Source organism: Opisthocomus hoazin, chromosome 7 (assembly GCF_030867145.1).
Source record: "Opisthocomus hoazin isolate bOpiHoa1 chromosome 7, bOpiHoa1.hap1, whole genome shotgun sequence".
In the NCBI taxonomy this organism is placed as follows: Eukaryota; Metazoa; Chordata; class Aves; order Opisthocomiformes; family Opisthocomidae; genus Opisthocomus; species Opisthocomus hoazin.
Window position 1 is genome coordinate 3476767 of NC_134420.1, and position 25281 is coordinate 3502047.

The 25281-nt window shown below is 40.4% G+C and overlaps 1 protein-coding gene across 1 annotated transcript in view; it reads left to right on the plus strand.

Annotated features, from left to right (window-relative positions):
* The first annotated feature begins 14965 nt into the window (after positions 1–14965).
* The window catches only part of SHANK2 (SH3 and multiple ankyrin repeat domains 2), a 331195-nt gene continuing 320879 nt past the window's right edge, over positions 14966–25281 (plus strand). The window contains exon 1 of the mRNA XM_075425300.1: positions 14966–15034. The gene's annotated coding sequence lies outside the window, so the exon portion shown is untranslated. The remainder of the gene's footprint in view (positions 15035–25281) is intronic.

Genomic DNA, 25281 nt, shown 5'->3' on the forward strand with positions numbered 1-25281 from the left:
TGTGGAGGCCTAAGAACATTCTTGGAAAGGTTGAAATGTGTTTCAAACCCAGTGAAAATAAAATTGTGCGTGAGCAGTTGACAGTTACGTGCACTGGGAATCTTTTTTTTTTTCCTGTAACTATTGCATCTCAAGCCACAGTAAAAACAAAGATCCCCAAATCAGGCGTTAGTAAGGTACAACATTGTTGTGTAGTACATTTAAATTCAAGATCAGAGAAGCATGCAGAAGAAGACCTTCTGCTGATTTTCAGTTCTAGCAAAGGAAGTGTTATTTTAGTTCTCCTGGTGTACTCCAGAAAAGAAGCTGCAAACAGAACTACGGTGGTTCCATAGGATTTTACAAGTTTTTGTTATGGCAAAAGAAATATGGAAGTTAGATTTTAATTTGTCTTACTTGGAGCATTCACATCCACTTTATCCCTTGCCAGGAATAAAACCTTCAACCCCTCTGTATTTTATTTCTTATTTACTGGGTTGCATTCCAGAGTTGCTGTGGTGATTGCTGTTGTAAATGTCATTGGTGGCCATGCCATAAGGGAAGCGGTACCTATCAAACTCTTTGGTTTTTCTCTCTTTCTGAACAGAGTTTTAACAGGCAATTAAAAGCAAAGGCTGTAAAAACTGTCAGGCCAAGCAAGTATTGGAAAGACAGTGCAGTTCTTGCTTGGGGCTGGGTGTGGGTGGAAGTAGGAGGACTGGTCTCCTTGCAGAACAGTCTGAGAGCTAGAGGAGCCAAAGGCCGATGAAGCTGAGGTCAAACATTATCATCCTTTGAACTTTCTGGGCTTATTCTGACTTAAGCCATGCAAGGAGAAAAGGGTAGTGTGTAGCTGTGGGACCCTTGCGTTAGACCTGTTTATAGGCATTGTCACAAACGCTGGCTGTCTTTTAATAAGCAATAATTCATGTATGTTACAACTGTATCCTTTATTTTAGTGTTGAACAGAGGTAATGAGTGTTGTAATAGAGACCTCTTGGTAAAGGGTATTAGGTTATATAGGTTTGAGATGACAAGGAAAACAATATACTTGAGGTTTGAGAGAATTAAATCAAATTACATCATTCACATGCAACAGTGGTACTTCGACAGCAAAAGGCATCACAGGATGTCGATAACATTGTTTAAAGCAGTTTGTATACTGCAGTCAATGAGTAAATTTTTTTTTTAAAGTCTATGTTGGATGAGTATCTGATGCTTAGAGGAAGACTTTGAGTAGGACAAAGATACTGCAATATGTCCCATTCTGGCTGCTGAGGGTTTGTGTTTCAGGGGGTTTATTTAAAGCTCAATCATGTAGCCTGCGTGCAGAACAGTTACTCAGTGAACTGAAGTCAGTACGTGATTTGTTTTCTCAGGGTCTCAGATGTCTGTGTGTCAGCTGTGCCATGGCGAGCTGGACTGCACGCCGATACCTGCTGTATTATGATACACAAGTTCTAATTGTAACGAACACTGTTTTTAATTTTCAGAGATCTATGTTGTGTTAGGCATGAACAAGAAGGTCCTGCGAAAAGGACAGAGGGCATCATTTTTCTGCTGTGTAAACACTTAGTGTGACGTTATTCTTTAATACTGTATGTCTCTGCATCTCATGAAGGATGTAGTGGAGTTGGATGAGAAACAAGGGGAGAATAAAGAAGCTGTGACTTCAGTTTTGAGAGCAGAAGGCCGAGTGAGAGAGAACTGAGGTTTTCAAAAGCATGGAGGTGGTGAATGAAGTGTACATGGAACTGTTGTTCATTGAGTTCTGCAACATGAGAGCTAAAATTTGAAAGTTCTAACTGAAATTGGTAGATTGGTTTATAACAGATAAAGTAAGTTTTTGCACAGTCAATATTGTACTGTATGGGCTTTGTAGCATGTGACTACCAAAATGAAGCTTCTAATAAGGGTAAGAGTCTTTTTGGAACGATACAAAAAGATTTCCGCTAATGCTGTCTGACTAGGACCAGGTTAAACCCTGACTGCTGTATCTGAATGCTGTTGAACTGCATCGACCTCAGCCTTGCAGCTCTCTGCTCGGTGTGGTAAGGAAATCTGGTCAGTGCTGCCAAGAAAGCATTGCCAGCATGCCGATTGTTGGAATGCACTTAGGAATTGCGCTTTATCTGTGGAGAAGAGAATCTGATTGCTTTTTCCCTTCTGTTTCTATAAAACGATGTCTTGATGGATACTGGATTTTCAGAAACCTTACTGCATCATGGGGAAACTGAGTAACCGCTTAATTGAAAACATTACATTTCAGGTGGGACTTTTACTGATAATGTTGTGTTTTATGCTATTCAAAATATTGTTTTCAAATGGAATGACAGATAATGAGCATAAATATCCAATTTTCTAATTATGATGCTAATAGGTCATTAACAACTGATTCTGTTAGCACTTAGTGATGATACTTAATTCAGGTTGCTTACTATTGTGCTTGCATTTACTGGTACTAATGAAGCATGCAAGATACTCATATGATTTGTCCTCTGAAGATTTATCTGAAAAATACTGCTGTAAACATAGTCCTTACTTTTTTTCCCCTCAATACCATTTATTCACTTTTCTGTTTCCTTCTAATAATCAAGTAGTTATAATTTCCATACCTGTAACTTCCATGCAAGTGTCCTGCAGAATTTATGTTCAGAGAATGTTCTCTGTACTCCTTTTCAGTGCCATATTAATTTCTTACAGTTTGTCTGTGATTGGTAACATTATAATGTTCACAGTACCAATAACAAAGTATAATGATATGGCTTGTTGGAGCAGCCACTCACATCACACTGCTGTCGAGGCAGGCGAAGTGGAGGTGGGAGGTGGATAGAGAGAAACAAAGATGATTTGCAGTGCAAGGTATGGCCAAACTGGACCTTGGCAGGTGGGCTTGTTAATATGGTACCGAAACAGATTTTGACTAGATAACATTGGATAGGGTAGATCCATGGTTTTGCTGTAATGCTCGTGGGATCTCTGCCAGCTGAAGCTGTGACTCATAATCTCACTGAGGCAGTGATGCGATATCTTCAGAGCCCTTGATCGTTTTTTCCTCGGGAGTATGTTCAGTTACGCTTTGAACATGTGCTGGGCTTCGGTGACCGATGGTATCCTGTGACAGTGAGTGCCTCAGCTTCACAGTGTGTTTTGAGCTTGTGAGATTCACTTGCTGTTTCTTGTTCCTTTTATTAGAGGAGGTAGTAAGTACTTGTGTTTGCTTTCTCCAGGCACTCATAATGGTACATACATCTTGGTGAACCTTCCCCAGGCTTAAAAAGTTGTAATAAATTTTTTTTTCTGATGTGCATGCTAGCTGTTTTATATATTTATTTTTTTGGCCAACTTTCTGTATCTTTTCTAGTTCCACCCTAGCCCTTTCAAGACTGGGAGGAAGCAGAGGAAGACAGGGAGAGAATAGGGCCGGGACCTGTATTTCACATATTTGTAACATGACTTAGTGTATTTTATTTTGTTCTTTATTTCTTTTCTAATGCTCTAGTTGTGAATGCAGCACATAAAACTGACATTTGCAAAATACTGTCTGCCTTGAATGGCAGTAATTACCTCAATTTTCATTGCTGTATGTGTAGAACTTGTTTTTGCCCATGTCACTTCATGTTTATCAACTTCATATTCGATCTACCATTTTCTTCCCCAGTCATCACTTTCTTCTGCGGCTCCCTGCTGCTAGCTTCTTTCCTCTCTGCAGATTTCTCCTAGACCTTGGTGAACGTTAAGCTGGAAACACACTGAGAGCAATGTAAGTTTTGCTATTTGATGTAGCTCCGCGGACAGCTGGTGATTCCTTCCCTGTAGGAAATAGGGCCCAGGGCTCTTCTTTGGAGGAAGAGCTGTCTTGGGAATCCCCCAGGATAGCTCAGGGAGGTCAGACCCATCAGATCATACTCTGTGGATTATTGCCAGTAGTGGCTTTTATAGCTATTGTGTGCACCCTGCTTCTATTTATGTCTTCCACATAGCCTGAGAAGCATACTTGGTCACCTAGAAATTAAAGAATTGCTTAATGGAAGCCATATACCTCTCTCAGCAAATGGTTATTTTTGTATTTCACATGCACAAATGTGCTCTTCATGGTTTCAGACACTTTTTTTTCTTTCTTTTAAGTCTTTGGGGCACGTTGGAATTGTAGTTTAGGTCAGGGTGACACGGTGCAGCATTAGCTTTGCTTAATCCCATAGACAGACATACACCTTGTATTGTCAGGGTGAGGAATGGAAGGGTTGTTTCTGTCTGAGTTTTCATTTGAATCAAAGTACTCTGTTTCTCACGATAAAGATCACTCAGAGGTTACAACTACCCTGTGCATATGAATATTTGAATTCGCTCAACAGGCTACTTGGCCATATACTGCTTTGGGGAATATTAACATTTTTTTTTTCTGCGTGGAAGATCAGTTCCTCATATAGCAATCCACATATCTGTAGGGCTGGTTTAGTGAGCTGTAGTATCTGAGTGTCTTTATATGACTTTTTCAATACCTTATTTTTGGGGGATAAATTTTCTTAGTATTGTATTATTTGACAGTATTTATAGGGTTAAACAAACAAATTTGTGGATAACAAAAGTAGGTCACATGGACAAAACTAGTGAACCTGTATATAGGCAGCTAAAACCAGAGAAAGGAACAATAGAGGAACCACATGACAAAAGGCAGCGTGACCCATATTTGAAAGTTAGGGAGGAATGTATGTGCTTTATTTAGTTGTATTTACACTTTCTATATTCTAGACAGATCCAAGTTTGTAAAAATTGAAGACTCTAAATTACATTCATATTATGAGTAGGAATACCCTGTGTGGAAATAATAGCTGACGTTCTGTGCAGTAGATCCTTACTGGAAAATGCAAACAAATAAACAAATTGATGCCTAGTGTAACTCCATTTACTGTGATATGTTACATGAGCAAGGATTTTATATCCATGGCTCAGATGCTATGTTTTTATTAATAAATGAAGTTCCATGAATGTGCTAGAGATCTCTGTGGTGATTCAGAGAAGGGACAGTATTTTTTGCTTCTCCACAGAACCCAAGTTAGCAGACCTTAAATTCAATACTTTGATAATAAATTGGCTAAGTCATTGTACATGGTACGCACAGCCACGTCTGTCCAGGCACGTAACTAGAAAAAGCCATAAAAGACTTGTTGGGATCGGGATCACGCTGTCAACGTGAAGGAGGTGCAATTGTGCGGTGGAGAAATGGACGGGTGCAAAGCTGCCGGCCAGAACTCTGCGCCGGCGCAGCAGGCTTTCTACAGAGAGTAAACCCAATGCATCACCGATAGACCAGTCCAAAGCTCCTGTCTTAGTATCGATAATGGTATCCAAACACAGGTAGCACACTCACTGAGGTGCGGTGTTTTATGAGGGGGAGTCAGCACGGTGCGGCTGTGTCTCACGGGTGCTCGACTGGAGACAGCTGGAGTCAACTGTCCTTTACATAAAATGTCAGAAGCTGCCTGTTTAGGGGTTTCTTTTCTTGCTGTAATTCTCTTGTCATAAAAATTTCAGTGTATTTTCAGCAGAAGTAAATAAATGTTGCATAATTTGGTTGATTGGCATAGGTTTTATTTGTCTAACGTGAGATCTCCACTGAGATTTGTGTACATCTGTCACTTTTATTTTCCTTTCTCCCATGCCTTTATCAGAGAAGATGTGTTTGCCCGGGAACAGTGACTTCCCTAGGGATGGTAGGTTGTTAATGAGACTCAAAATTAATACCTGGTTGGTTTGAACTGAGAGTGTGATCTTAATGTGTTGCTTGCATGTGGCTATCCAAAATGTGCAAAGACTTAGGAATTCGCAAATTGTGGAAAGCTTTTGTATTCTTCCTTCTGTTGTGCTTCCAGCTTCGTGGAACCTTGTTTGTTTGCTATCCGTATTCGTAAGGGAAAGGAGAGAATCCTATCCTAAACTATTCATTTAAAAGACAATGTATTGTCATACAGATGCCTAAGATGTGCTTCCGCTCTACATATCTGCTGTGTTAAAGCACATAAACATGTGTTGTGATACAAATGAGTCTAATCTTGTTGAATACTCTCCAACATATATGGAGATAATCCCGTTTAGGCTGTTCAAAAGATTCATGGAAATGTTTTGCTGCTTGCTGTACCTACTTACGCTGTTAAGTCTCATTCATTTTAAACTGTGCTTGTAGCCCGTTGTGAGGCTTGTGTTTTCTTTTGTTTTTATTTCCTCATCTGGTCCTCTTTGCAGCTCACCGCATGCACAAATAAATCCAAGGTTAGATTAGGAAGCTACGCCCAGATCCTGTTGAATTGAGCGATTGCATTTGGAGAGGCAAACTCCCTCCAGGAGCCTGCCTGAAATCTGCCGCAAGGAAAGGCTCAGATGCTGCTTGTTTAGAGGGCGTCTTTCCCTGTACCGTGTTAATGGAATGAGAAGAATGTGTCCCTGGTGAGCTGGGATGAGCTGAACAACTTGTATTTCAACAAGCACCAGACATGATTTTGAAGTTGTTTGTGGTTTTCACTTTTTTTTGTTTATTTTGCTTGTAATTTTCTCCATGAAGAGGCTGTGCACCATCAGATTAATTAGGCCTGATGACTTTCTTGAGATCTTGTGGCAGCAGCTCTTAACCTTTGTAGCTTGTTGTATGCATGGTGATTTACTTGCTAAACCTTAACAAAATTTTAAATTAGCACTAATGTTTTCTTTATTATTGACATGGCTGCCATAGTATTTTTAGTAAGAACAGTCTAATCTTCCATGACAGGTTGATCAAATTATTTAAAATATATTGCTGCATTTCATCTTGCATTTCTGTTTCCTTTAAATAACTGTTAGCATGACATAAGCTACTTCATTTCTTCTGATACTGGCAACTGTTTTTCTTAACCAGATTTTTAGCCCAACCTCCCCCAAATACTAGCAATCCTGTCTTCTCTTACACCAGCCTAAATGTGTTGCCAATAAACTGAACTGAATGGGAATGGATTGAGCTGTGAGTTCACACCGCTGGAGCTGCAGGCAAGACCTGGCAGTTGAATAATTTACTTCTGAGCAAGTTGGTTCTTCTTGCACAGGTCAGCCGCAGCTCTGGTTTCTCTCCCTTCTATTACTCCATCTTTCATCTCTCCTCACTTAGCAGAGCTCAGCCAGGAAAGTTAATAAATTCTTGTCTTTCACAGAAATTCATGTCTTTAAGAGAATGGTAAAGAAACAGAAGCTGCAGCTGCCCTCAGTGCTTTGCAATTTATGACTGGGGGAATAATTTCTCTCCTGTTGTCAAAATGGTAACAAGTGTTTCCACAACCCAGCAGTGATTGTTTAGGTGGTACATGTAAATAAAAATGGAGCCATCTGTACTGCTGAAGGCATGGCAAATACAGTGCTCTGCTAGTTTGAGTAGATTAAGGCTGTTTCTGCCTTTTAGGTAATCGTAATCTGTGGATTTCATTCACTTCTTGAAAATATTTGTTTCTTTTTGGTCAACAGCTGGTAACATTCACAACTCTTTGGAACTGCTGAAGTCTAAAAAACCAAGCAGTCCGCTTTTGTTTGGTAAATACAGTTGATAGGTTTTCCTTTGAGTTAAGGCTCAAAATCCAGTTACAGGTATAGGTAGAAAAAGAGTACAAGTCTTTCTGTGAATCTAAGTTTCAGAGTTATCCACCTTCTCCTGGAACAAAAGAGTAGAAATTTTGCAGTGCAAAATTTAGGATTGACTTCATTAAGTTGGACAGATCTAATGAGTTAGATGAAAAATTGCATACAAGGTGAGTACCTTCTGGCTTTTTGAAAGGCTTTTATTATTTATTAGTTATGGATTTTGCAGTATTCGGCAAATGAAATAATTATGAGCTATGAACTGAGGACGACACATTTTTCTTTCATCACTGATTGCTTATAATTTGCAGTAATACTTATTACTTTAATTATATTGCCATTTTATGTTTAGATAAGCATAGGAAGGAGGTATTTTTCTTTCCATAACTGAACATTTTTTTTAACCTGCTATGAACAGGCAACAAAAATGCAGGATCTGGTTCTAGTCTATGTTTCATTATCATAAACTCAGAATTTAAGTTGTTTGGAATATTATTCTTTATACGTGGTGGTTTTCCTAGTAATATGAGTCTCCATAAGCTTATGTTTTGGAGTGAAAATGTTTGATTTTAGAAATACTGAACATAGGCATCGAATAGTTTTCACATAAACTATTAGGAAGACATCCAGGTATTTCTGGGGGATGGAAAAGGATTGTTGTCAGTGTACATTTTATTCTTGAACTTGACTTTAATGTTCAGCCAGAGTATTGCATGTACTGCAGTTGTTTTAGTGTCTACAGACTGTCCCTTAATGAAGTGCCAGGTAAAAAAGTTGCTTTATGTGATCTCTTCCTGTTTGAATTCTCCTTAGCTGATGACATGCTCAGAGGTCTCAAGAATCCTCATCATGTAAATTAAACCGTCCTCTGCTTCAGGTGATTGTCAGTCAAACTGTTTGGAATACAGCTGCTATCTAATTGTCTTGCAAGCTCTTCTGATCCTGACTCTTCTGTGTTTTCCCTAAAGGGACCTTTTTGATGAAAGTTATACTACACCAAGTAATCTGTTACAGAAGCCAGCAGCCATGAGTGATATGCTCTGAATTTGTGGCTGTCCCACTTTGAGAGGAGGAGGGAAATCTGGAGAGCTGTGGCCCTGAGGGTTCCGACTGTAGCTCCTGTGCCTAGGAGATCTCTGGTGTAAAGCAGCACAATGACACGTTGGATTAGAAGTTTAGCAAGACTGTTTGGGCAGCAGTACTGCCCAGTAGCATTTTGAATTTGGGAACAATTTTTGCCAGTTACTGTGCTTGTCCTATTTAACCCCCTGACTATTTGTTTTCTACTTTCAGGTGGGGAATGTTTGTATGAAAGACCTGAATTCTGCCTAAATTGGGTCAGCTAGTTATATTCAGCTTGCTTTGAGATAGTGACATTTGAAACTTCTCAGATCCTGATAGATTCATACTTATATCAACTCGTTTACTTATGAGTTTACTTATGGGTTACTATACTCCACATTTATTCAGGCTGATCAAGCTTCATACATCAAATATGTAGATGCCTGGCTCTTGCTGTCAGAAGAAGGTTTTGCTTCATATGCTCATGCTGTAGCACCACACGCCCCTTTTGGCTTCCACATGCAAGTGGTCGTAATCTTCTGGCTGGCGGTGCTCAGCTGCTGTGGCCGTGGAGCAGAGACAAAGTGTGTCACTGGGTTTCAGCAAGGGAGTTGTGTAAGCTGTTAACTTCACCTGTGCGCTATTCCTGCTGTATTATGCATGGCCAAGGTGTAAGAGATCTGCAGTTTGCACGCAGGTCAAAACTACTAAGTGAGGTCTAACAAGGTGTAAGAGATCTGCAGTTTGCACGCAGGTCAAAACTACTAAGTGAGGTCTAACAGCTATCTTATTTGCTAAGTAGCTTGGAAACAGGTTCAATAAGGGCCGGTAAAGTCAAGTCAGCTGTAGCACAGGTCCAGGTGGAGTCATGTACATTGCACAAAACTCTAGGAAAAGTGAAAATAGCCCTCGTTTAGTCCTCTGCTGTTGTATGGTCCAGGCAGAGTCTGTCACGGAAACGAGCTGGATCTGCTGAACTGGGCAGCGAGGTGACCCTGAGCACAGCTCGGGCAAGTGGGATAATGTCCTGCTCACCACTTTGCACCTTGTCTTGCCTCCTTGTCCAAGCTCAGAGAATTGGGAGAAGCCGTTTGGTGCCTGGGTGGGAAGGGGTGCTGAGGGATCTTTTCCGTACGTCTGCTTTGCACTTACGTGGGAGATCCCTGGTTTTGTGCTAACTCGTCTCATTTTAGCGTATTCTGTTGCTCAGATTCTTGATGCTGCTTTTTTCCTGTGTCTGTGAAGTATCTTTGAAGAGGCAACATATGAGACTGTGGAGGTTCTCTGTGTCTGTAGTGTATATGAAATTAACAATACATGTTTATATTGTCTGTATTTCCACAGGAATTAAATTTTGTTTTTTGCTGTTAGCGTGAACTTGCTGCCATAAGTAGTGAATAATCTGAAGCTGCAAAGCATCTGGCGTTTTTTAAGACCATTCTCTGCTACCACACAATATACAAACAGTTAAGCCATTATGTTTAGACTGCTGAGGAAAAAAAGATTAGAGTAGTCAGGCATAGCAAAAAACCAAGAGAGTCACAAATATGTGAATTCATTTCAGTAAGCGTTCAAGCAGCTGTAGACTTCATATTTAGTTCTAAAAAGGTCCATGTGGAGTTCTTCTGTTCTGAATTTTAGGTACGTGCCCAACTATGGTCTCTCCTGATGAATAAAATAACTATTTTACCACTTCCTCAAACTGTTTTCCTGATTCTGTTCACATGTCAACCTTGTGACCAGACTTTCTTTGTTTGCTCTGTCTTTATATAATGGCAGAATTAGATGATAGTAGTCTCTCAAAATCTCAGCTGGCCCTTCCCTTGCTGAATTCATTTCTCAGCTTATTGCTTTGTTCATTGCTGAGCTGGAATCAAATCGGGTTTGCTTATTAAGTTGCTCTCAAGCAGCATTTGAATCTGTTGTGTGCAAATGAGCGACAGATGCAAGTCTTGGTCCTAGTACTTAGCTCAGTATTTGAGCTCTCAATTTAACATGGGAAAAAAGTGAAGAATTCAGCATGTTTGGGGTCTGTTAGTATTAAAGACGTCTGGGAGTCTCTGAATGGACTGCCTGGAGCCTTACAGTGCAAAGTGCCTTTAACTCTCTATAAATTACATGAAACTCTCTATAAATTATGTAAGTGTACTGTTAACGCAGCAGTTAGTACTTTCTTGTAGCATAACTGAACAGATTTAGCAGTTCTTTACTAACCTGGGTTGTGTAAAGTATTTTATAGTCACGTGAACTCTAGAACACGTTTTATAGAACACGTGAATACTCTGGTGTTCACATTCTGTAGACATCACGTATAAATTATCTTTGATTTCAGAAGCTGCTAGTAACGTGAGCTTATGGGCAAATCAGAGGGTCTTCAAGGTTGATGACATTTTTGTGTACATGAAAATAGAGAAAACACTTAGGATGCTGTGATAGCATAAAGATTGTACGGGCTGTGTTCAGAAAGGTTAGGGATAAATTAATGAAATGTGTTGTTTTAAAGTGTATTAATTAAAACATGCTAATCCTTTAGTTGCACGCTCCCAAATGCTTCATTTTCGAGCGTTTCGGTATACCCATTTTCTGTGCCATCCTCATATATTTACAGAGATGGATGTTTTTCTATGGCTGTGCAGACATCTGTGCAGATAAGCTGTCTGGTCAGCTGGAAGCCAGTTCAGAACCAGCAACTGAGACCACTCTGGCATTGAAATAGTGTTGAGAAGTTACGCAGGAATACTCACTTGAGTTTGCCGGTATGGTTGTATGATTTTGCGTTGACTCGTGTTTGTGAGAGTCAGAGTACTGGCAGAATAAATGCATGTTTGTCTGCTGAGGAGCCTATAGATATACCTTATCTACTCAGTAATTGAATTTACTCAAGCTTTGCTCTTATTAGTTAGTAACTTTTACTTTGCTAGGTATGCACCTAGGCATAGAGAAATGCCCACAAACAATGTTATCTTCCTGTATAGAAGATTCATTAAATGTACATATTACTGTGAAAAAAAGGAATGCGAAAATTCCACCATTTTCATTCCACTCGTTACAATTCGTACAAATATTGGAACATTTCTGATTTTGAAACTCGCCAGATCTGGGGGAAGATTTGACCTGTGTCCTTTCTGGGAGTGTTTATTCTGCAGCGCGTTGGTACAGCGAAGACTTTCCTCCAGCAGTGGAAGCAGCTGCAGCAACGATATTTGGGAGGCAGCGTCCCGGCTAATTCGCCGTGGGGAAAGGAGCAACGCTAAGGCGTTGAAGAGAGAACTATAAATACTGCATGGCTGCAGCTATGCTGCTCCCTGAACCAAGTTACTGTTGCTACATTGCACGCTGCAAAAATGTCAGATGTCTGCACTGTACAGCACTGAATCACGTGGCGGTAACTAACCATACCGTTTATTTGGCTTGGAGTTAGTTTGGTGTTTTTTAGATTGGTTTGATGAGGGAAACGGCTTATGTGACAGTGCTGTCAGTCTTTTCTCCACTCCTTATCCCTCTCCTTCTACTTCCCAGTGGCTTTTGAATTTGTAGCTCAACTTCAGCTGAATTTTTTAAAGAAATAGAAATCTCTGAGGGTTTTCTGTTCCTAGAAACACCTGAAAAATGGGTGGTGAGGTATCGGAGAGATCCATGCTAGACCTCCCACGGAGGTGAAGGCATGAGGTCAGCGGTTGCCGGTCGTGCTTGGCATGTCACCTGGGGGACGGATGAGCCTGTGCGTGGGTCTCGCCCAGTGACACGTGAAAGCAGTGTCTGGAAGAGAAACCTGTTGCAGTAGGTAGTGCTAGGAATGTGTGATCAACTTGGGATGTCATGGCACAGAGGTTTATTTAGGAATGCGTTGGAGGCTGTGAGATGAAGAGGAGCTTCTGCTCTACTGATGCTATCCTTGGAGAGAGGCAAAAACAGCATCTGGGGGGGGACTCAGTAATTTTTGTCTGCATATGGATGTTAAGAGGTTCCTTTTTCAGAAACAGAAGATAGGACAGTTGCTCAGTTTTCCAATGGCGGTGTCTTTCCCCACTGTGTGACCTCACCCAGCCTCATTAAGAAGCCAGTATTGGCACCATTGAACTTGTTTTCTATGAATTTGCCATAGACAGATACTCTCATTTGAAGAGCTTTTCCTAGCTCTTGGCAGACCACTTTTTTTTCACGTTTATTTTCTTACCCTTAGGGTTAACTCTAGAGAGTACTGTGAAAAACAAGTTAACATCCAAAAACCAAAATGGAGACATGCCACTGGGTAGTTTTTGTAAAGAGGAGAATTTGGCCTCCACACAGAACAAACTGCTGGCATTCTCCTCGCTCCTGCATGAAGTGCAAGAATTCCCTGTAATGAATTTCTGTAGCCTTTATTTGTGGGGGGTATTTAGTAGCTGAATGCTTAGTGCTTATGTTTCTTTTGTTATTTGTGTTGTTTACCAACAGAGTCCCAAAATATTTGCAGAAGGTTCAGGCTATTGCTGTGGATATATTTTTAGTAAATGTTAGCAATATCTACCCCAAACTGACTAAGTTATAAATCTTTCCCAAAACCAACAAGGCTTGGTTTTGGAATGTGTTGAGCAGATGTGTCAGCAATTTGAGGGCAATTTTGGGAAGTTTCATCTGTGATGGATATTTCCAGTCCCAGGTAATTCTTCCTCCTCTGTCTCTGGATCTGTTTAGAAACCAAAGGCTGAAGCGTCTGAAAGAGATGTTTCGAAAGTGGAAGCGGTTTGTCCCGTCTCTCAGAGATTAAGAAACTTGCTAGGTTAGTTGGTTGATTTTGCTTTGCTTTTAATCGGCTGACTTCTTTCCTTCTATGGATTCTGTTTTTTGTCATGTGAGAAACCGTTGATGATCCTTCCTTACCTACCTTTCCTGTGGCGTTCACAGTTGTAGAGATCACATTTGTATCTCCTGTTCTAAAAATGCAGAACCTACTAGGTTTCATCTCAAATGCAGCTTACTTCTACATGGTACAAAATACAGTAGTTCAGTGTAGGAAATGTCCTTAAATAGCTTTTTTTGTTGTTGTTGCTGTAAGGTAGTTGTGCAGAATTATGCAGATGCTGGAGACAGATTTGTAAGTGTTTTCTTCCTACTCAGAACTTTTTGGGTAGTTTTTTTTTTTTTTAGTAAAACATGTCTAAGTATTTAAAATAAAGAATGAGCTTTAATACACTGAAAGTGTATTGAAATGTCTGCATATACATGTGCATATTAACATTAACTATTACTTGAATGTGCACAGCAGGAAGGGTCTAATAAAGCACAGAAAAAGGAAGGGTGAATTTGAGGTGCATTCAGTTTTTATTTATATTGGAGTAAATGGTGCAGTGCCAGTGGTGTTCACAGAATTGTCCCTGAGTAATTCCAGTTTCACTTGTGGTCATGTTCTGTGTTTTTTCTGGAACTGCGTGACTGGTTTACACTTCTCTTGTGTCTAATAGAGAGTGCCTGTTTAGCCCTGTTAATGTGGTTAGAAGTACCAGATGCAGCATAATCGAGTGTTTTTTGATGGAGTACTGTACACCAGAGTACACTAAAAAGTGAAAAAGTTTGTCAGACTTGCTTTCTCAGTGGAAATCTCTGGATTTGCCCTTCTGTTTATACCTGTAAAAGAAAGAAACACATGATAGGCAAGACTTTCTTCAGCGTGAGCTTCTACCCAGCGATGAAGGCAATAAAATTTAAACCTAGTCATACACACTTCAGAGCTTATCTGTTTGCTAGCTGTAGGCTGTCCCTGGCTGTGCCAAGAGCTGGACTGTGATGCTCAGCACACGTCTGCTGAATTGGGGAATCTCTCAGTGGGGGACGGAAACAACAGACCTGAATTTCTGCAGCTAAGGTGGACTTGGGGGGCGGGGGGAAAGGCTTCTTGCTGCCCGAATTTGTGATGTTCAGCAAATGCACGTGTCTGGGATGCTCAGTGTTTTGGCAAGACTTAAATCAAGGAACATGTCTGTGGGAAACAGCAGAGCAGCATCTTTCACCTTCTGTCAGATCTGGCCTGAAATTGTGTCTGTCTTGATAACCAGAAGAGCCTACTTGTGCCTTAGTGCTGACTTCATATTTCCAGAAGCACTCTGAAGAGAGGAAAGTTAAATCAGGCTCTGCCCTTGTGAAGCTGTGCCTAATATTTGTGTTACAACATAATGAGTATGTTGGAAATTTGCGATGTGATAAACTTCCTCTCTTTCTTGCAGCCTACCGTATCAAAATCTCCTTTGTGCTGTGGGGGTTTCTGCTTTATAAATTTTAAATGGGGTGGCCATTAGGTCACTGAATTTCTTTTGCCACATGTCAATCTTTATCTTTCTGTGTTGTTCATAGGAATCTGAGATGAGAGAGCGCTAGATTCTGATGATCATCTTGGCGCTGCTGCTCTGTATATTGACAAGTAAGTGTACCAAACTAATTTTATAGAGAAATCATTTAAGTTACTCGTGTCAGTGCGCATACCTACAGTTACAGCCCAGGACTTCAACCATGTGTTTTGCTGGGGTCTGCTAAGGGGTATTTCAATAAACAGGTGGTCAAAAGTTCTTGAAAAACCTGCGTGATCCCCAAGAAGGAAAATGTTCCTCATGCTGCTTTGCAGTGTTGGGTGGATTACAAGAAGGATCTTGGAGCAGAGGAATCTGCAGCTTAACTGTAGCCTGGAGTGAAGACGGTTGGCAGATCTTAACTTTTGTCCTCATGCGTAACAGCTCTCTCCCTCCTCCTGCAGAATATACTTTAAATATGAACTAGCAGATAGCCTAAAGTTATAATGCGTCTTGCATTAGACACGTTAAAAACCCTATTTTTTTTCCTAGGAGCAATTTATTAATGAGTTCACTGTGAATTTGCAATGGATGTTAGATTTGGATAAAGAATTTCTGGGGTTTTGTATTGTAATGCCCTTGTCATGCAATTAGGTGAGAACTGATGGACTGGTGAGTCAGTGTAGAGCCTCTTGTGACACAGCACAAACATGTTCCTTGTATCCTTTTTTTTTACCTTACCTATATGCTACATTTTCAGTGTTTGCTATTCAAAAAGGCTTCTAGTCTCTACATATTTCTTTTCTTTTTTCTTTTTTTTTTTTTTTAAACTTATCTTTCCTGCCATTCTTATAAAACTCAATTTTAAAAAGTGGAGATGACTTATAACTTTTTATGCAAAACAGTTTCTTAAACTAGAATTATTTTATTGGCTTCCAGTCATTACAGAATAAATAGAAACTTTAGACTCAGAAATCAGGAAACTAGAACGAAAAGGATAGTGATTTAAAATTAGGTTTCCTTTGGTAAAGCTTCATACTCTTGCATGATCTGAAAACTAAAAAGTTGATTTTCTCTGTGATAAGAGAAACTGAAGGTGCCTTTTCTTGCATTGGCTACTGCAGGTGTCTGTGTTAATGCACATTACGAACACAGATCGAAGATAAGGTAGTGAGTTCTAACAGTATCTTTGGATGAACACTGGAAGGAAAGTGAAAATACAAAGAATTATATGAAATGCATGAAATGGATTGCCATAAAATGCGTGGTGACATGAAACAGTATAATTTAGAGCAGTAGTCTGTAGAAATGGAAAAAGGAGAGAAAGATTAAAAAAATGTGTACCTCAAAGGCCAGTACAACAAAAATTTCTAGCTTATTAGGCACTTAATAATTGACTGTTTGCTTCTGTGGTAGTGCCACTGTCAGAGATGAATACTTCTGCCGATCATCAGAGAAGGGTAATGGTACAGAAACAGGTGCACAGATTTAGATTTTCAGTATTGTATTTGACAGTGTGTTGAGTTGATGTGAGTAATTATGTTTTATTGGCTGCATGTGTAAGTGAGTTTGCAGTTGTGGTTAGGAGCTTCTCAAGAGTGAGACTGGTCTTTAGTCTATGACACGACCAAAACATCCCACGAGAGCCCACGCTGTCACTCCCTGATAAGGAATGTAAGTATTTGAATTGGATACAGAAGTGAGAAGTTGTGGTTTGTGAAAGGAGATATGTGAAATAATTCTAAGAATAGGAAAATAAACTTAAGTCACTCATTTTTAAATTATTTGCTTACTGCTGCTAAACTGTGTGTGGGAAACAGGAGGACTTCATCAGTGTATGGCCAAACTACCTTTCAAGTAAGTCTGAAGCATAAGGAACCACAGTTACTCATAGCTAGCTTTGGTAATGTATAGACATTGAAATATAGTTTAAAATACCAATGTGATCCTGTAAGGCCTTTGCTTACCTCTTCAGTCTTTTTTTTTAAATGTCATTCTTTCCCATTTACATTCCTAGCAGTCACAACCACTGCAGATGTGAAAAGCAGACATTCATGACTGAGCACACTGCGCTGCTTCATAGTGAGAGCCAACAGTGACAGTGATGTTTGATATAGACTGTAAACACTCCTCTGTGCTTTACGTGCTTTGAGTAGGTAGTGAAACAGAACTGTCATCCCAGTTCTGTGATTTTCTTAAAAATATTGTTACAAGTCTTTGTTGCACGTATCAGTCTCTGGTTTTGAGTCTTTAGGTTAGGGTGGGGTGTGGTGGTTTGTTTTTTCTTTTTTATGTATCTGTATATATTTAGCAGCCTTTATTACAATATAGGAAATACTGTAATTATATTTGGTTCTTATTAATATAGCAAACCACTATTTTGTATTGTAGTCTTTCTGACTTGCTATGATCTAATGAGTCTTCCTTAGGCTAGAAGATAGGGGATCCAGTCCTGCACCCTGGATGCCTGCTGCAAGAAGCAGTGGCGGTTCAGCTCTGGTGCGTAGTGTGCCTGGGGAGCCCTGCGTGGCAAGAAAAGGCAAGCCATAATGGTAGGAAATGCAGCTGTCAGGGATATTGATAGCTGCAGGTTTGTGGTGGGAGAGAGCAGCCCCGGGTAACCTGTCTCTTGGATGGAAGGTTAGGAGACAACCCGAAACCTTGTACAAGGACCTGGGGAGGAGCTGGTGGCTCCCTGTGACCAAGCGGAGAGACAGGAGAAGTGTCAAAATTATGAAGTAAAAATGAAAGCATGTAAGAAAATTGAACTTTGATATGCTTCCAGTGCCATGGAAGAGGCAGAAATGGTAATTTTCCATGTATGGCTGAAAAACCATGTGGAGAAGAGGAGTTTAGATTTATTAAGGCCTGGCGAAAACTTTTGACATGAGGCAGCAAAGTGATGGCAAGTGTAAAAAACAATCAAACAAACAAAAACCCCAACAAAACAACCAACAAACCACACCAAAAATAATAATAATAAAAAAAAAAAAAAACAAAAAACACCCACAAAAACCCCAAAGCTGTGAGGCAGACTAAATAAAATCCATGGGAGAACGTGAAGCAGACATAAAACCTAATGGCAAATCTCTTTTTAATGCTGCTTTTCTTTAAAAGTGTGGATTGAACAAAATATGTTTCTAGTTTTATATCAGTGCTGAAAAGGAGAGCTTTTCTCATTCTGTCTCTGCCTCCTTCATTCCTGCAAGCAGCAAAGCAGAGAGTGGGTTCAGTAAATCTCATTAATGGATATGTCCTGAAGGATTTGGTTCACATGATGGGCTTAATTATTTCCTTCCCTGCACAGCTGCATTACAAAGTAAGCAGAGCTGCCTAGACGTTGTTCTTCTTGCATAATGAGGTGCAGGGGTAGGTAGCTCTGATGGCATCAAGAGCAGTGCTAGGAAGTGAGCTTTGCATAGAAATCGTTCAGATTAGCAACATATGTGGAAGTATTTGAGCAACAAAACGGAAAGAAGTTAAGCAAAGTGAAGGGTGCATCTCATAGGGTCACCCCAGCCCTCAGTTTTATAGAAAACTGGGAGTCCTTTCATGCATGGTGTTCCTAGGCATCCCTGCTCTTCATTTCTAGGGAAATGCGGTCCCATGTGGGTGGCCATCGCAAAGGTTTCTGGCTGTGAAATCCTGTATCAGTGGCTGCTCGATAGGTATGGAGCATTTAGCAAGAACTTTTACTAAATACTAAATACTTAACGGCAGAAACTGATAGTGGTATGCCTGGAGTTCAAGAAATGCAGTTCTTTATTAGGAATCTTTTATATTATGATTCAGTCAAGATTTTTTTTTTAAGTGCTTTTATATTCAGTTTGCATATCTTGATTAGACTGTGATAATTTCCATGTCTGGAATCTCCAAAGTATGGTGTCATAAAATTATAAATGGTAATGAATTCCCTTAATCAGGTCTTACAGGAGTACAATCAACATGAAATCTAGTCAATTAGAAATAAATTTGTTTAAAGTATTTCTGGTTCTCCAGCAGCCTCATTTTAGGACTTACATTACCTGTGACTGAATTAGAGACCTGCATAAACAGGTAGAAATTACACTTTGTAACGAAATCACTGTAAGTGATAGAAATAAATCCAGAACTTTTGGTGGTGCTGAAATTTACCTGAATCTGTTGTAAAGTATAGATTGGACCGTTCATAGATAAAACTATAGATTCAGGCAATGATAATTTTAAATGTGATTTCCCCTGAAAAGCATGAGAAAGGAATACATTATCGGTGGTAGATTTAACAGCCAGCATGCATTTGTATGGTTGAAAAAACTTTATATAGAGTGTATTTTGCAGTGTGTAAATACCTGAAATTGCACAATGCATGTTTGCTTATACGCTAACTTTCAAGAAGCTTTGGGGTTACAGAATGAAGTCGTAGTTGTAGGTTAATCTTTTTGATTTTATCTTAACCCTTACGGCTCTGTTCCAACACAAAATACAAATAGGAGTGCTGCATTTTGCTGTTGGCCTTTGTAAGACCAAGCTGTCCATGCATCCAGCATGGTTGCCAGTGTCATTTCTAAACTTAGTCCTCGCCTTGCACTTCTTCATAGGGTCAAGTTGAAGTAAATGGTTTGGTCGTGGCTTTGTTACATGTGTCAGTACGAGGGCACAATGACCTTATCTCTATCTCTGACCTGGAGGAGGCGATGGAGCGTGCTTTTGTCAAGTTTGCGGATGGCACCAAGCTTGGGGGAACAGGGCTGCCAATCCTAGGGACCAGGGCAGGCTGGAGAGATGGGCTGGCAGGAGCTGTGTGAAGTTCAGCAAGGACAAATGCGAAGGCGGAGCCCCTGCAGCAGTGCAGGTGGGCAGTGGCTGGCAGGAGACCAGCTCTGAGGAGGGGGACTGGGGTGTCCAGGCAGGCAGGCAGCTGGGCATGGGCCATCAGTGTGCCTGACAGCAACAGAAGCTAACAGCAACCTGGGCTGTCCTGCAAGCTGCACAGCCAGCAGGTCCAGAGAAGTGACCTGAAGGGGCCCACAAGAGAGCTGGAGAGGGACTTTTTATAAGGGCAGGTAGAGAAAGGACAAGGGCAAATGGCTTTGGACTGAAAGAGGGTAGATTTAGATTAGATATAAGAAAGAAATTCTTTACTGGGGGGTGGTGAGGCCCTGGCACAGGTTGCCCAGAGAAGCTGTGGATGGCCTGTCCCTGGCAGTGTTCAAGGCCAGCTTGGACGGGGCTTTGAGCAACCTGGTCTGGTGGAGGGTGTCCCTGCCCATGGCAGGTGGGTTGGAACGAGATGATCTGTAAGGTCCCCTCGAATCCAAACCATTCTATGATTCAATCATTCTGTTCTTCTACAGAATCACTGTGCTGCCTAGGTCATCTTGGCGGATCACATAACCTTTCTGAGCCTGCAGATATTTTTCCCCAGTCTGCCGTCACCATCATTGTTCATGTACACAATCCTAAAGAATGTCCTTAATTTCACCATGAGCTCAGACTTGCTTGCACAGGCTGGAGTATAAATTAAAACCCGAGATATGCTTACCTTGGGTTGGAAAATAAGCAGGCAAGATGCGGAGAAGATCTGCAGAGTTCCTTTTTCAAAATTTCCTCTGAAAAAATGAGGTAAGTTTTTCTGCAGCTAGGATAAGAGAAGCCCAGAGACCATCTGTTGCTGGGAAGCAGGGATATTTGCTGCAGACATACACAGATGGGTGCAGAGATAGCGATGACACAGCACGTGGCTTTGCTTACGCTGGAGTTTGGCTAAACCAAGGGCTGGTCACCTGCCCTAGTTCTTCTGCAGTGTGAGCATCCTTTCTGGGTCACTATTTGTTTGTTGCTTCCCCCTTGATTAAGGAAAAAAATTAAATATATCAAGGCCTGGTAGTTCTTTCTTTCTTCCCTCCTCTCTACATGAGTTGGTTTAGTGGTCCTAACTGAGACCAGGGCTTGTTCCTGCTCAGCTATTCAGAAGTTAAGGCAGCAGCTGAACTAGACATTTATTCACTTACTGCATTGCCTCATGTATTGCCAATATGCTTACTGATGCTGATGAAAAGTGATAGTCACAACTTGACCTATGTTTCTACAAATGGTCCTGATCTGAGATTTCTGAACTCTGATATTAGTAATTCAAATGAAACCTAGGTACAAATGAAGCTGACCAATGAAACTGGTCTCTGCAGTTCACAGCTTGCAGACTGCTCTGGTGAAGCAGATCTGTAAAGAGAATTCTGTGTTGTGGAGGATTTCTGTACTTCAAAACTTGGTTGCTTTGGAACAAACCCCTCGTGTTTTGGTGTTCTCCCTAGAGCACTGCATTGGAGTGGCGTAACTGGGAAATCTCCAACTACAGGGCCCTTTGGTGGGGGCCTGGCCCAGATTTGCAGACCTGGAGAGTCTGAGATTGGTGCCCCCAAATCCCACCTGGGAGGCTGCCGAGGACATTGGGTAGCTGGTGCCCTCTACAGACTTCACGGGGTGTTTCCCGCTGAGTTGAATTAAAAACGAGTATCATGAACCTAAACAAGAGAAAAACCCAACACAGAAGAAAGATTTATTTTTTTTTCCAACCACCTCTCAAAGATAACTCATCATTTTGTAAGAAAAATAGAGGGTCTTTTTTTTTAACTGGCGTATTATTTCTTTGATTAATGCAAACAATGAGACTTTTTTTGGCAACACAGCAAATAAAGTAACATAGTAGCCGCCGTCAGGATCACATCTGAAGAAAATTCAGGTTAAACTTTATAGCAAGCTCTAAATGCTAACCCATATGTAAGGAGAAGAGGGAATCTGCTTTATCTACTCCCAGGACCTGATTTAATCTACATAATGAGACAGCAACAGTGCTTCTCTGTTAACATTTAATTACGTTTGTATTTGAATTATCACAAAAATGTTTTCCTTGTGGATAAAGAGGAAAAAGGTTGATAAGCATAAAATGCAAATTAACAAGCAACTAAGCTGCTTTGCCCGCTGGGAATATGAACCTGCGGTAAATATGTTCAAGCTTTGAAATTTTTTCAAATTCCTGTTATAAATCTTTTTAAATTCTCTTATGTCCTTTCCCTTCCAACATATTATAATCTTTTTGATATTTACGTAGTCAAGTGCAAGCAGAGGCTGGAAACAGAAAGGCTAGAAGATAAAATTGCTTTCCCTATGTGCTTCTCTTTTGTTACGAAAATTTCTGGGGAAACCAAAACGAGCATTATATCCATCTTTTAGTAACTAGATAAAGACTTTTAAAAATCATAGTGGTGTAATACTTCTTATGTTACTTGAAGAGAACAATGCTAGTTACTGACATTGTATCACTCTTGTTTTAGATAACTGAAGGGGAAATTTTATTTATTTATGTACATTTTTTTTTCATTGCTGAAGTTTGCAGCTTAGATATCTCCTGTTGCTATATGCAAGGATGCTTCATGACAGTGAATATTTATAAGTGATACTTTGGACCGCTGACAGAGCCAGTGTACCAGCTGAAGCCATAGTGTATTTTCCTGGTTTGATAGTTGAAAAGCTGTCATATTATGAAGAAATGCCTTATTGCATCCGGACCTGGATAAACTTTTCAGTGTTTCATGTTGCCTTTTCATAGCTTACCCTGGCTGTTGTTTTGCTCGTGAATACAACACGCAGGGGTCTAGTCTTGTTGGAGCTGTTCCTAAAGTAGTTCTGTTGACTGCAGTGGAATTACGTACGTGATCGAATCCCCGTGCAAGTTATGAAATTGCTTAAAAAGGATCTCAGAAGGTTACCCCGGATATTTTTGCTCCTAGCAAGATCAACAATATAAAGTTTATATGACAGATCCAACCCTACTTGCTTAGAAAGGGGTATTTTTGAATTTATGAGTCCAAGAAGACACATCTCGGATTTGGGGTACTGGTGAGCTTTGGTATCTGGGATAATACGCTTGGTGCATTTTCTTAAAAAGTTTTGTTGTTTTTCATCATATTTGAATTAGTTATTTAGTTGCTACTTATTTAGCTCCTTTTGCTTTAAGGAATTCTAGATTAATACATCCTGAACCAGATGAATTTTCAAAATGGAAGTTGTTTTTACAAGTAAGTGTATGCAATTGCTGTGGGATCCAGTCTCTTATTTAATACTTGGAAGTGCGTTATGGTTTTGTCCTAGGTAAACTATAGTATCTATTGCAAGTAGTGTTTAAAGAATGACTTATGAGTACTGTTGTTTGTTGGTCTGTCTATTGGAAAACGGAAGTTCTAATAAATGTACAAAACCAGAGGCCATATTAAAAACAACTATAGAAATGAACAGAGCCTAAAGCTACCTGCCTCGGGGCTGGCGGGGCTGGCCATAATTCCTTGGCTGGAAGAATGACCTTTAAATAAAGGTCAGACAGAATAGCACTGGAAACCTTGCAGGTGCTTAAAAGGAGACACTTAGGATATTATATTGCCAGCGGGAGTTGGCCTTTTCTGTAAACTTCACTGTGGTTAACATTTGTAAATACTTGCTGTTTCCCCTAGTAATATGTTTGAATCTTTTTTACAAAAGATTTTAAACCATTTTTACCAACCTGACTGTGCCAATGCATGCTAGATTTTTACACCTGGTTTCTCTTTATTCCAACAGGTTCTGTCTTCTTATGTCAAACTCCTACTGCAAATGTTTTTCTGTTTTCTCAGGTTGAACTTATATTTGAAATGTTTTTAAGCTTTTTCTACATCTGCTTCTCTGCCTGTCTTCTAGCCTGGTTCATCCAGTACAATAAGTTGTTTGTCTCCTGTGTTCGTTGTGTGTGTCCTTCCCCACAATGTCTCGTCGTGTCTGCCTGATTGAACTTCAGCCTTTCCCCGAAGATACCATGACTGGCTGAACAGTTTACAAGGAAAATAAATACTAAGTAGAACAGACAAAGGACAAAGGAGAATTTTATTATCCAAAGCTGCTTGGAAACTGAAGGAACTTTTAGAAAACTACCCTGTATTTGCAGAAATAGTTTGCATGTGTAGACTTTTTATGTGCATGGAAGTGCTAGTGGTGAAGTACATCTGTTTAAAAAAAAATTGCATTCTTACAGTCTGATCTTAAGACCCACTTCAGTCATATGGTGTTGGTATTTAAGACTCTAAATACCAGAAGTTAATGGGGCTTAACCTCTTCTTGGGAAGTCTGTGCTGTGCAAATATATGCGAACAAAGGATTACAAACTGCCTCAGAAATAAGGAGCAGGTTCAACAGTTACTTCACTCAATTTTCTTCTTATTTTTCTTTAAAAAAAAAGGAGGGGGGGGAAGTGTCACTCTTGACCCCTTTTGCAAAACAGTTTGTCACTGGTGCAGATTGCCTAGCAAAGAAATCAAGGACTGCATAAATTTGCCCTTAAACAGGGCAGTAAGAAGACTCTTCTCATGGTGCTGGTGAGAACGAATGGATATGACCGTTGATTTTCAATACTGATTTCAAATCAGTATTTGAGTTTTGAAGTCAGAGATACCACGCTGAGAAACAACAGCTTCACAGAAAAGTAAAGGAGGAATTTTTCTTGCATTCTGGTACATTAATGCTTAAGCCTCAGCACACATCTTCTAAAATATTTATTGTGATATTTCACTTATTTAATGGAATGATCAAAATTCATTATCAGACAGTGTAACCAAAGTGAATTTTAAGTGAAGGACTGGTGTAGAGGGAATAAAACCATAATTACAGGGTTGTGAATAGCAAAATATTGTATGATTAAATTTGTTTAGGTAATTACCGTGGAGGGGGAATTTTTTTGAGTAATGTGCAAGTGGTTCTAGCATTTTCTTCCACAGAGTGCGAGTGCTTTGGAGAAGACTTAAGAATCCGTTGTCCCATTTTATAGAGACAGAACAAGGGAGCTGCAGGGTAGCAGATTAACTTTCCTAGAGCCTTAGTATATGTCATTGTTCTTTATTTTTCTGTCTCTGAAACTGCATCTATACTCCGAAATAAAATCGGACCAGGAGGTGTTCCCTGACCCTGAGGCTGCGTGGCATGAAGGCGGACCTTGCTGACTCTTGGATATCTTCGGAGATCCTGAGCCCCAAGAAAGTGTTTTTTGGGGATTTAGCCTTTCTCAGTCAGTGTCTGCAATAGTGTACGGGCTGTGTTGCAGCGTAGCAGGGAAACGTTTCAGTAGCACGAAAGCCTGTGGATATTGGAGAGCACCAAGCCTGGTAGCACCTCATCTGTGCGTCCCGTATGCGAGGGGCATTGCCTGGCGCGGACCCGCGGACCACACCTTGGGGCATGCTGAGGGTACAGTGCTCCATTTGGCTGCCTTGGCCACTCTGTTTCCTCGTGGGATAAAGATAGCATTGGAGACTGTGCTGGCCCTTTTGCCGAAGGCCACCAGGACTGGAGCCTGACCAGCACAGCCTCGTGTGGTATTGCATCA